Below are 11,419 nucleotides of genomic sequence, written 5' to 3'. Positions count from 1 at the left end.
GCTCCACCAGTGGAGGTGCTGCTGCCATCTCTCCGTGCCTTCTCTGCCAGCTCCCTGACACTCTCCCTGGAGTAATTGTTGGGGTGTTTTCTTTTGACATGCCTAATTAAATTGGCATTTCCAAAGCTGTATTTTTTTAGAGGATTGCCTCTGGATAAAATACTGCCACATATTTTACAAGTTACTTTTCCAGCATTAACTTTTTTTTGTCCTTCAGGGATCTCATAAAATTTCCAGATGAAGTGGTTCTTTGTTTTCTGGTGAGGAGGGTCCTCTTGCACAAATCCATCTGAATCACTGCTGGATGACTCCCTTGCAGCCATTGCTGTAGATCAGGATATTAATGAGTAGACAATTAACAAAACACCTCTTGCTCTCTCCAACTGCAAATCAATAGTGAGAGAAATGGGTGGGTTTCTCTAAATTTAGAAAAAAATAATTATTGAACCAATGAAAAGTGTTATTTACAGGTCACATGACCATGGGCTTCATCATTATGAAACCAAAACTGTTATGAACCAATGAAAAGTGTTATTTTCTGGTCACATGTACCGACGCGCTTACGCGACGCGCCTCGGGGCGCGGCCGGAGGCGCGCCGCGTAAGCGTGTCAGACGCCTACGTTGCACGATCGTATTCGCTCGAGTGCTTCCGGGTGCGCTTACGCCGTGCGTATTACGCGGTCGCGGCTACGCGATACGTCACGATCATGTTTTCGTTTGCGATATTGGCGCTCACGGGACGCTCCCCGAAGCGCGCCCCGGGGCGCTTTTCAGAAATACGCTTTTCGGGGCGCTCCCCGAGGCGCGCTCTGGGAGCGATCCCCCCCAAAAAAAAAAAAAAAAAAAATGGGATAATTGTAGGGACAGGTAGCCCTATTCTGAAGTGGTTTGTAAAAAAATTAACTTTAGAAAAATATGTATTGTGCTACATTGGGCTTAATATATGTTAGAGCCAAAATGTAGCCCAAATGTAGCCCAAAGTAGCCCAATGTAGCCCAAAGATGGCCACCAGAGACCAAAAATTGTAAATGTAGCCCAAATTTCAACTAGATGTAGCCCAACTGTAGCCCAATGACAGAATGTACCAGAGTGTTAAAAAGAACAACTAGAGTGCTAACAGTCTTATTTATAAAGTGAAACTTATAGTTAGGAATTAGCATTAACAAAACCTATGAAATTCACTGAAAAAACCATAGGTTTCACACCAGTTATAGTTAGGAATTAGCATTAAAAAAACCTATGAAATTCACTGAAAAAACCATAGGTTTCACACCGGTTATAGTTAGGAATTAGCATTTAAAAAACCTATGAAATTCACTGAAAAAACCATAGGTTTCACACCAGTTATAGTTAGGAATTAGCATTTAAAAAACCTATTAAATTCACTGAAAAAACCATAGGTTTCACACCAGTTATAGTTAGCTGGAAATTTTACTGATATAAAACCATTGAAATTCCAACGTTATAGTTAGTCGGACTCACTATAACTTGCGCGTGCAATGCACTGCTGATGACATCACATATTACATCACTCATGACATGGTCAGTGACATCACTCATGACACCATCCTTGTGACATATTGACAGACCTCCTTTCACTATAATGTAACCCTTGAGACACATATTCAAAAATAGAAACTGAAATTTTTAAAAAAAATGGAGATACCTATATCAGTTACAACAAGCAATTCAGTAATTCCACTATCTATATACACATCCACTCATTCACCAACAGTTCTATATAGTCACTCATACATATACTCACTCATCATATGAAGTGATACACCTATACATCCTGTTACACACCGACATTCATCCAAAAGTTACTCACACACATATTCACACGTGAACATAAACTATTGAACATCCATTTATTTGAATATAGAGTTATACACATACTTCCACCTTACTTCTATTGAAAATTACACATATTTATTCTCTTAAACAATCACTTATAGAAACACATACTTATTTAAACAGGAAATCTTACAATCTCTTACTCTCACATATACTCACTTATATACATCAATATTCATATATACTAGATTAAAACATATGTAGTTACTGATAAAGACACTAGTGAGACGGTCATTCACTCACTAACAAACACATATAGACACTCATCCACCCATACAGTCCTGCACATATGCTGTCTTCAAAACACATACAAACAAAGAGTCAGTCACTCATGCATCTATGTGCTAAGTAATACCCCCACCAAACCATATAGACACTCATACTGATACTAATAAAAATATCAAATAACCCATATACATACGCATGTAGCTACTTATCAACACATGTAGCCACTTATACACAAAGTGAAACACTAATATATGTATTTAAATATTTAAACATAACTCACTAATATTTATTTTTCAGAAAGACACATATTCACTGGATGGTGTCATCAGTGATGTCATGAGTGATGTCACTGACCATGTCATGAGTGATGTAATATGTGATGTCATCAGCAGTGCATTGCACGCGCAAGTTATAGTGAGTCCGACTAACTATAACGTTGGAATTTCAATGGTTTTATATCAGTAAAATTTCCAGCTAACTATAACTGGTGTGAAACCTATGGTTTTTTCAGTGAATATATATATATATATATATATTACCTACTGGCGATAGCCAGTAGGTATATATAATTAGGATTTTTTTCCTATGGGATTTCTGAATACCTTTAGCGTTTGTGGACTGAATTGGCTGAAATTTTAAGGAAAATGGCACATTTTGTTTCTGAGTAGCCCCTGAAAATTTGGGGGGGTTTCGTCAAGGGGGGCCGAGAAAAAAGGGGGGTCCCAAAACGCGTTTTTCCCATTCACTTTTCCATCGGGCGGTCGGACTCACTTTTAGCTCGAACGGCTGAATGGATTTACACGAAACTTGGCAAAATTGTAGATATGGTTTGCCCGACGTGCCTTTGCTATGTCTCAATATATGTGCTCCAGTGGATTTTGAGAAATTAACGTTTTAAAAAACAGATATATCTGTGACAGCGCTCCGGTTAGCGCCCCGGTTCGCGTACCGAAAGCGTAATGGAACTTCGCGAAGCGAAGCTGATTGGCTCTCCGGTGTCTGTCAACATTCTAAACAGTCCGGAGCGGCCGCCATCTTGTCTCTCGGTAGGATCAAGAGACAAGAGGTGGTGAAATACGAAGGGGGAAATGAAGGAAAGGGGGCAAGGTAGACCCCTCCTGACCCCCTAGGATTGATGAGGGGGATATTAAAGTACCCCGTGGGGCAAAAAATAAAAAAATTACTTTTTTTGCGATTTTTTGCCAAAGAAGCGCATCCCGGTACGCGAACCGGGCAGCTAACCGGGCAGCTAACCGGCAGCGTAACGGGAGTCTGAGGAGAAGCTGATTGGCTTTCAACATTGTAAACAGTCCGGAGCGGCCGCCATCTTGTCTCTCGGTAGGATCGAGAGACAAGAGGTGGAAAAAAAAAGGGGTAAATGAAGGAAAGGGGGTAAGGTAGACCCCTCCTGACCCCCTAGGATTGATGAGGGGGCTATTAAAGTGCCCCGCGGGGCAAAAAAAATAAAAAATCTTCGCAGAAGAGGCGCTTCCCGGTACGCGAACTGGGCAGCTAACCGGCAGCGTAACGGGAGTCTGCCATCTTGTGTTTTTTTGAGCGTTCGGTTCGCGTATCGGGTAGCGTTCCGGTAAGCGTAACAAGGGAAAAACCAAGAGAAACAGTAAAATTAAATTTAAGGGAATAGATTTCCACCAAACTTGGCAAAATTGTAGGGACTGTTTGTTTGATGTGACTTTGCAAGGCCTCAAGATATGTGCACGTGTGGATTTTGTCTAATTAAGGTTAAAAAAAAATATATATATCTGTAAGCGTGCTCCGGCGCGCTTACGTTACGGGTTTTGTTTGCGCTGCAGAGCCGATACGTCACGGTTATGCGACACGTCATGAGGCGTCTCACGTGGCTACGTGATACGTCACGTAATAAAGAATATATTTTACAGCTATAGATATTAGCTTTTAAAAAAATAATGAAATTCACTGAAAAAAACATAGGTTAGAGACCATATATAGTTAGCTGGACATTTTATTGATATAAAACCAATGAAATTCCATATTTAGTTAGTTGCACTAACTATATATTTCACGCATCCGCAATCCAATGCTGATGATGTCACATATTACATCATTCATGACATGGCCAGTGACATCACTGATGACATCACTGATGACATCTCAAATGACATCACTGATGACTTCACTGATGACATCTCATTTAACATCAATGATCACACCACTGATGATATACATCATGTGATAATACAATGCACCTCCTTACACTCTAATATAACCTCTGTTACACCGAGTGTAAAATACAGAGTATCATTTTTGAAACCATTGACACACGAATAACATTTACTATATACGCACTCACTGATTTCTACGTCTACCCACACATTCACTCATTCACCCATACAATCACTCGTACATACAGTCACTCATCATTACAACACTATCATATGCACTCATACACCTATGCAGACACTCACACACTGCCACTCATCCATGGAGTTACTCACACACCTAGTCTGTCCTGTAAAGAATCAATCACACTTTGATTTCTTCATCTATACAGTTAAACACAGAACACCTTACATTTTCACACATATACTAACACATACTTACTCACTGATACAATCAAATCCTTCATCCATACTCTTATACATCCACTCATTCTTCAATATGTAAAACATATTTAAAATTTAAAAATACACAGTCACTGGATTATGTCATCAGTGATGTCATCAGTGATGTCATTTGAGATATCATCAGTGATGTCAGTTAGCTGGAAATTTTACTGACATAAAACCAATGAAATTTCATGTTATAGTTAGTTGGACTCACTATAACTTGCGCGTGCAATGCACTGCTGATGACGTCACATATTACATCACTCATGACATGGTTAGTGACATCACTCATGACATCACTGATGACACCATCCAGTGAATGTGTGTCTTTCTGAAAAATAAATATTAGTGAGTAATGTTTAAAATTTTAAATATATGTATTAGTGTTTCACTTTGTCTATAAGTAGCTGCATGGGTTGGTGAGTAGGTACATGTCTATGTACATGGGTTATTAGATGTTTTATTAGTATCAGTATGAGTGTTTGTATTGTTTAGTGTGGGAATTACTTACAACATTGATGCATGAGTGTGTTTTGAAGACAGCATATGTGCAGGACTGTATTGGTGGATGAGTGTGTATATGTGTGTGTTAGTGAGTGAATGAGTGTCTCACTAGTGTCTTTATCAGTAACGACATATGTTTTAATCTAATATATGTGAGTATTGATGTTGATAAATTAGTATATGTGAGATTGTAAGAGTTCCTGTTTAAATAAGGATGTATTTCTATAAGTAATTGTTTAAGAGAGTGAGTATGTGTAAGTTTACTTAGAAGTAAGGTGGTAGTGTGTGTATAGCTGTATATGCAAATTAATGGATGCACAATAGTTTACTTCCAAATAACGTACATAACTAGATACTGTCACCGCGTACACGTCCTGAGACGCGCACGTGAAGTCATGTGACTTGAAAACAACACTTCCAATTGGTTCTTAGTAGTTTCTATTCTGGAATTTACACGCAGCACTCCACCCACTTCCCTCACTATCTTTTCTACTCTCAAGAGAGAACAACGTCCTACATCTTTCGGAAGACTTTGGTGAAATGGCTACCGTATCTCATTCATCTTCCGAATCTGAACAAAATGATCGACTACCTTTAAGAAGAAACAAAAGAATCTTTCATCTGGCAATTTTTCACTTATCCTGAAGATCAAAAGAAAGTGAATGCACCAAAAGTAACCTGCACGATATGTGACTCGGTTCTCTCAAGAGGAAATCCAACAAAAAAATATTCCTTTTCCATATATACCATGGTGCGGCATGTCAAACAAGTGCACCCTGTGCAATCTGCAGAGGCATCGACAAGAGCCCTGGCCACGCTATTACCATTAGAGGTGGCCAGCACATCTTCTGATCGACGACCTGTATCTCCATCGAGTGCAGAGATGGACTTGAGATATTTAACTATATATGGTCTATAACCTATGCTTTTTTCAGTGAATTTCAATGGTTTTTTAATAGCAAATATCAAAAGCTTTTTTGTGGAAAATGACTAAAATTAGGTATACATAAGCGGCGTTCATTTATGTTCACCACAGCCACTGTTCAAAGTAAAGTCAAAGTCGCGAAACTGTGGCCACGCCATCTAGTCCCTTTTAGGCCCCATCATGCACGTAAGTAACAGCCATTTTGTGTGTCATGGCCTCTCTGCCCACTGCCAATAGCCTATGATTGTTCGAAATTGATTCTCTTTGGGTGATTCTCTATTCACCAATAAGCACAGAGTCGCAATACTCTGTTTAGTTTTTGCAGATAGTGAAGGATAGGTAGTGCAGACTTTTGTCCCCTTTGTAACCCGTCATGCTTATCTCTGCCCCGTTTGTTGGTAGTTGGTTCAACCCGGACCATTTATTAGAGGTAGATCGTCTGACTCCACCGGAAGACACCCCTAATAAAAAGGACATATTTATAAAATGCGGACTAGCCGCTGTATCGTGCTAGCAAACTATAACATAAAAATCGTTAGAAAAAACAAAAGGATTCGAGCAAAATCAGTAGGCCACTGATGGGATCTCTTTTTGACCTCGCTAAAATAGAAACATTAGGAACAACCCTTCATAAGAAATATGAAACTAGTGAGAGGAACTGAGCTCGACGCCATGATGGCTGCGAAACAGCTCGGCTCCGCCGCCCACCCCGCCCAAAATAATGACAGACCCTATGCAAATATTATAAATATATACAACACACCAGCAAAGTAACAGGGTAAAACGTTTTATTAAATAACTATTTACATGGCAGCCTGCTGCAACATGAAAACAACACTTCCAATTGGATCTTAGTAATTTCTATTCTGGAATTTACACGCCACCCTGCCCAAAATAACGACAAACCCTATGCAAATATTATAAATACATACAACACACCAGCAAAGTAACAGGGTAAAACGTTTTATTAAATAACTATTTACATGGCAGCCTGCTGCAACATGAAAACAACACTTCCAATTGGCTCTTAGTAGTTTCTATTCTGGAATTTACACGCAGCACTCCACCCACTTCCCTCACTATCTTTTGTACTCTCAAGAGTGAACAACGTACTACATCTTTCGGAAGACTTTGGTGAAATGGCTACCGTACCTCATTCATCTTCCGAATCTGAACAAAATGATCGAATACCTTTAAGAAGAAAAAAAGAATCTTTCATCTGGCAATTTTTCATTTATCCTGAAGATCAAAAGAAAGTGAATGCACCAAAAGTAACCTGCACGATATGTGACTCGGTTCTCTCAAGAGGAAATCCAACAAAAAAATATTACTTTTCCATACATACCATGGTGCGGCATGTCAAACAAGTGCACCCTGTGCAATTTGCAGAGGCATCGACAAGAGCCCTGGCCACGCTATTACCATTAGAGGTGGCCAGCATATCTTCTGATCGACGACCTGTATATCCATCGAGTGCAGAGATGGACTTGAGATATTTAACTATATATGGTCTATAACCTATGGTTTTTTCAGTGAATTTCAATGGTTTTTTAATAGCAAATATCAAAAGCTTTTTTGTGGAAAATGACTAAAATTAGGTATACATAAGCGGCGTTCATTTGTGTTCACCACAGCCACTGTTGAAAGTAAAGTGAAAGTCGCGAAACAGTGGCCACGCCATCTAGTCCCTTTTAGGCCCCATCATGCACGTAAGTAACAGCCATTTTGTGTGTCATGGCCTCTCTGCCCACTGCCAATAGCCTATGATTGTTCGAAATTGATTCTCTTTGGGTGATTCTCTATTCACAAATAAGCACAGAGTCGCAATACTCTGTTTAGTTTTTGCAGATAGTGAAGGATAGGTAATGCAGACTTTTGTCCCCTTTGTAACCCGTCATGCCTATCTCTGCCCCGTTTGTTGGTAGTTGGTTCAACCCGTACCATTTCTTACAGGTAGATCGTCCGACTCCACCGGAGGACACCCCTAATAAAAAGGACATATATATAAAATGCAGACTAGCCGCTGTATCGTGCTAGCAAACTATAACATAAAAATCGTTAGAAAAAACAAAAGGAATCAAGCAAAATCAGTAGGCCACTGATGGGATCTCTTTTTGACCTCGCTAAAATAGAAACATTAGGAACAACCCCTCATAAGAAATATGAAACTAGTGAGAGGAACCGAGCTCGACGCCATGATGGCTGCAAGACAGCTCGGCTCCGCCGCCCACCCCGCCCAAAATAACGACAAACCCTATGCAAATATTATAAATATATACAACACACCAGAAAAGTAACAGGGTAAAACGTTTTATTAAATAACTATTTACATGGCAGCCTGCTGCAACATCCATCACTGTTCCTGTCAAGGTAGTATAGCTGGCGGCCTAGGGGTGGAGGACCGTTGTGCAAATTGCCCGGGGACGACACCATGCGCCAAGGCTTGTCCACAGTACATCCAGAGGTGATGTCCGACAAGTTGTGTGGGGGGATGCCTTGGTGATGCCGCCGCCACCACCACCACCTTCTTGTTGCCTGATCCGGCTAGCTCAATCGATCGAGCATGAGACTCATGCACTCTGATCTCCTTGGCCTCAGTCAAGCATCAATAGTAAGACTGGCATACGTGAGTGTAGGTTCATGGTTTTCCATCCACAGACTGAAAGCCTGGAGTGGGAGTGAAAGAACCATAACTAGGTAAGTAGGAAGGTAGAGGCTGTAGGAAGGACTCTGGATATGGTATGTTACTTGGTCCCTGACATGCTTCTTTGTCACTGCCTTGCACAAATGGCATAAGTCCTGGATGTTGGGTGCCATAGTTGAGGGTTCCGAGCAGCGCTTGTAACACTGTCTGAAGCTCATTTGCACCTGCTGCAGCTTCACTATTCTCAAAGTAAATGGGGTCTGTTTGAGGACCTCACTGCATTGGAAAGCAATGTGATGCGGTGCCTCCCTGAACCGCTTGACGGAGGCCCCAGAGGGGCGGTGTGGTGGCGCGGACTCGAGGGGGCGCTTGGCTCCTGCCCCCTCCCCAAGTCTTGTTGCCCTGATGTGGCCTGAGATCGCCCCCGACATAGGCGGCCGGCTCCCGGGGTCAGGCGAAACTTTTTACCTTTTGGTGACTCTTCCATTCTGGACCTTGTCCCACAATCCGTTTGACCTGAAGACACGTCCTGCGGTGCCCTGGTCCGACCATCACATATACCTGCGCCAGGACACGGCGTGGGGTGCACTGGAAGGGAGAGGCGGCGCAAACGAGCCTCCCCCACCTCCCCAGGTGGAGGTTTCTCAGCTACACCCCAGTGCCTCGCTCGGCCAGCTGAATTACGCCTGCTCTTGCTATTACAGCGTCTCACCCGCCATTCGGCTGAATTGCACCCACTCTTGCGGTACAGCGACAGGCGGCTGCCACGGAGCTCAGGAAATGGCGGTCGACTCCACAGACTTGGGCCTGGCCTGCAAGGATGGCTCTGGACAACCCTGGAACTCGGACGCTTGACTGCTAGGGCATGGGCCCCATTCCCAAAAGCGTCCCCTCAGCCTTGAAGATTCTACAAGAGTCACCGGGGCCCCCGACTCCCGCAGAGTTCCGGTGGGGAGCGACTGCCATGGTTGCTCGCGGAATGGCCACGACGTATCCACGGGGTGCTCTCATGCTGACGCCAGCTTCAGTCTGAAACATCCAGAAACACTGTACAGTTCCGGTGGAGCCCCAACGACGTATCGCGTTGTTGCGTAATGCGTCATATGACGCGCCGCGTTAGCGCACCCGGAAGTGCTGGGGTGCGCGAGGCGTGAAGCGCAGCTTCCCGGAAGCAATCCGGGGCGCGGCACATTGCGCGTAATGTAAGCATAACAGGTCATGTGACAGTGACAGTCACAAAATAGATATTCGTTTGACGGAAGTTTCAATTATGCTGCTATCACTGCATCCAAAATTCAATGGCACACATATCCTGTCAATACAGACTCATATATGTCTCTTCAGCCAATCATAATTCTTCCCACAAAATTTTGAAATCAAATTTACATTTCAATTGGTTCTCCCTCACAATATTTTTAATGTCACATAAAAGTCACCCATCACCCACTGCCATCTCTGGCTGTTTCCATGGTAACACCTCATTCTGCACCTGGCTGAAGGCACAGGTCAAAAGTTCATATCTCAACGTTCTACAGCAAACTAACAACACTGTTTTCCCTCCAGAAACACCTGCCTATCCACAGCTCTGTTACATGTCATTTTTTTCAAACCCAATAGTACTTTTAGTTTTACATAACATTAACATGCAACGTAGTCTTCAATCTTCACGTATTAGAATAAACCAATCATTTTTTGTTTTTCAACCACACCAAGCCTTATCCATTTTTTTATCCTAACTTTCAGCTTCTAACTGCCATTCCACTTCCAGAACCCATCGGAGTCCGAGTGCATCTGCCTTGAAAATGAAGGTTTGGCTTTTAGGACACAGCTATATTCACTGGAGTGGAAAATATGCAGGAAGCAGACGAATTTCCAACCTTGATTTACCAAATGTGCAGATAACGTGGATTGGGCAAAGAGGATTGAGATGTCACCAATTAATACCATTGGTGAAAACTTTTATGCATCTCCCAGAACCAGACCTTATAATTGTGCACTGTGGTGGGAACGATCTAGGCACATTGACTGGGGTAGGTCTGGAAATGCTTCTAAAAGACACCTTTCGACAATTGATGACACTTTTTCCTCGAACTGCCTTGGTATATTCCAATATATGCCAAAGACAGAAATGGAATTGGTCCAATCAACATTGTGCACAAATTGAGAAAGCAAGGAGACATGTAAATAAATCTGTTTCTGCTTTCCTCAGAGATTGTAGCATGGGTTCTATTTAACACAACAACTTGCGTTACCACATGCAAGACATCTATAGGAGAGATGGTGTTCATTTCACGGATGAGGGAAACAGAATCTTCCTCTGCAACATCAGACTCTGCATTGGTACTTACTTATAAATGCAGAAAAAAACTCAATTAACACAAGGGCTCTTTTCAGAGCCACCTTATATCAAAGCACTCAAACTTCTGATTTATCTCCATTTTCACACTCTTGTAAATAGGTGTGCACGACCGAGTGCGCGCACCCTGCAACTTTTTTTTAAGATAAAAAATATATATTTTCGCGTTTAAGGGCCTTACTGCACACCCTAAGAAAACCTACGCGGCAAGACAATCTCTACCTTCTCCCCTTTCCATGTTCCAACGCTTTGAAATAAACAATTATTTACTCGCAGTGACAAAATGTCGGTCAACACTTCCTGATTTCCTTCGAAT

Source organism: Lissotriton vulgaris, chromosome 3_1 (assembly GCF_964263255.1).
Source record: "Lissotriton vulgaris chromosome 3_1, aLisVul1.2, whole genome shotgun sequence".
NCBI lineage: Eukaryota > Metazoa > Chordata > Amphibia > Caudata > Salamandridae > Lissotriton > Lissotriton vulgaris.
This window is presented reverse-complemented; position numbering follows the sequence as displayed.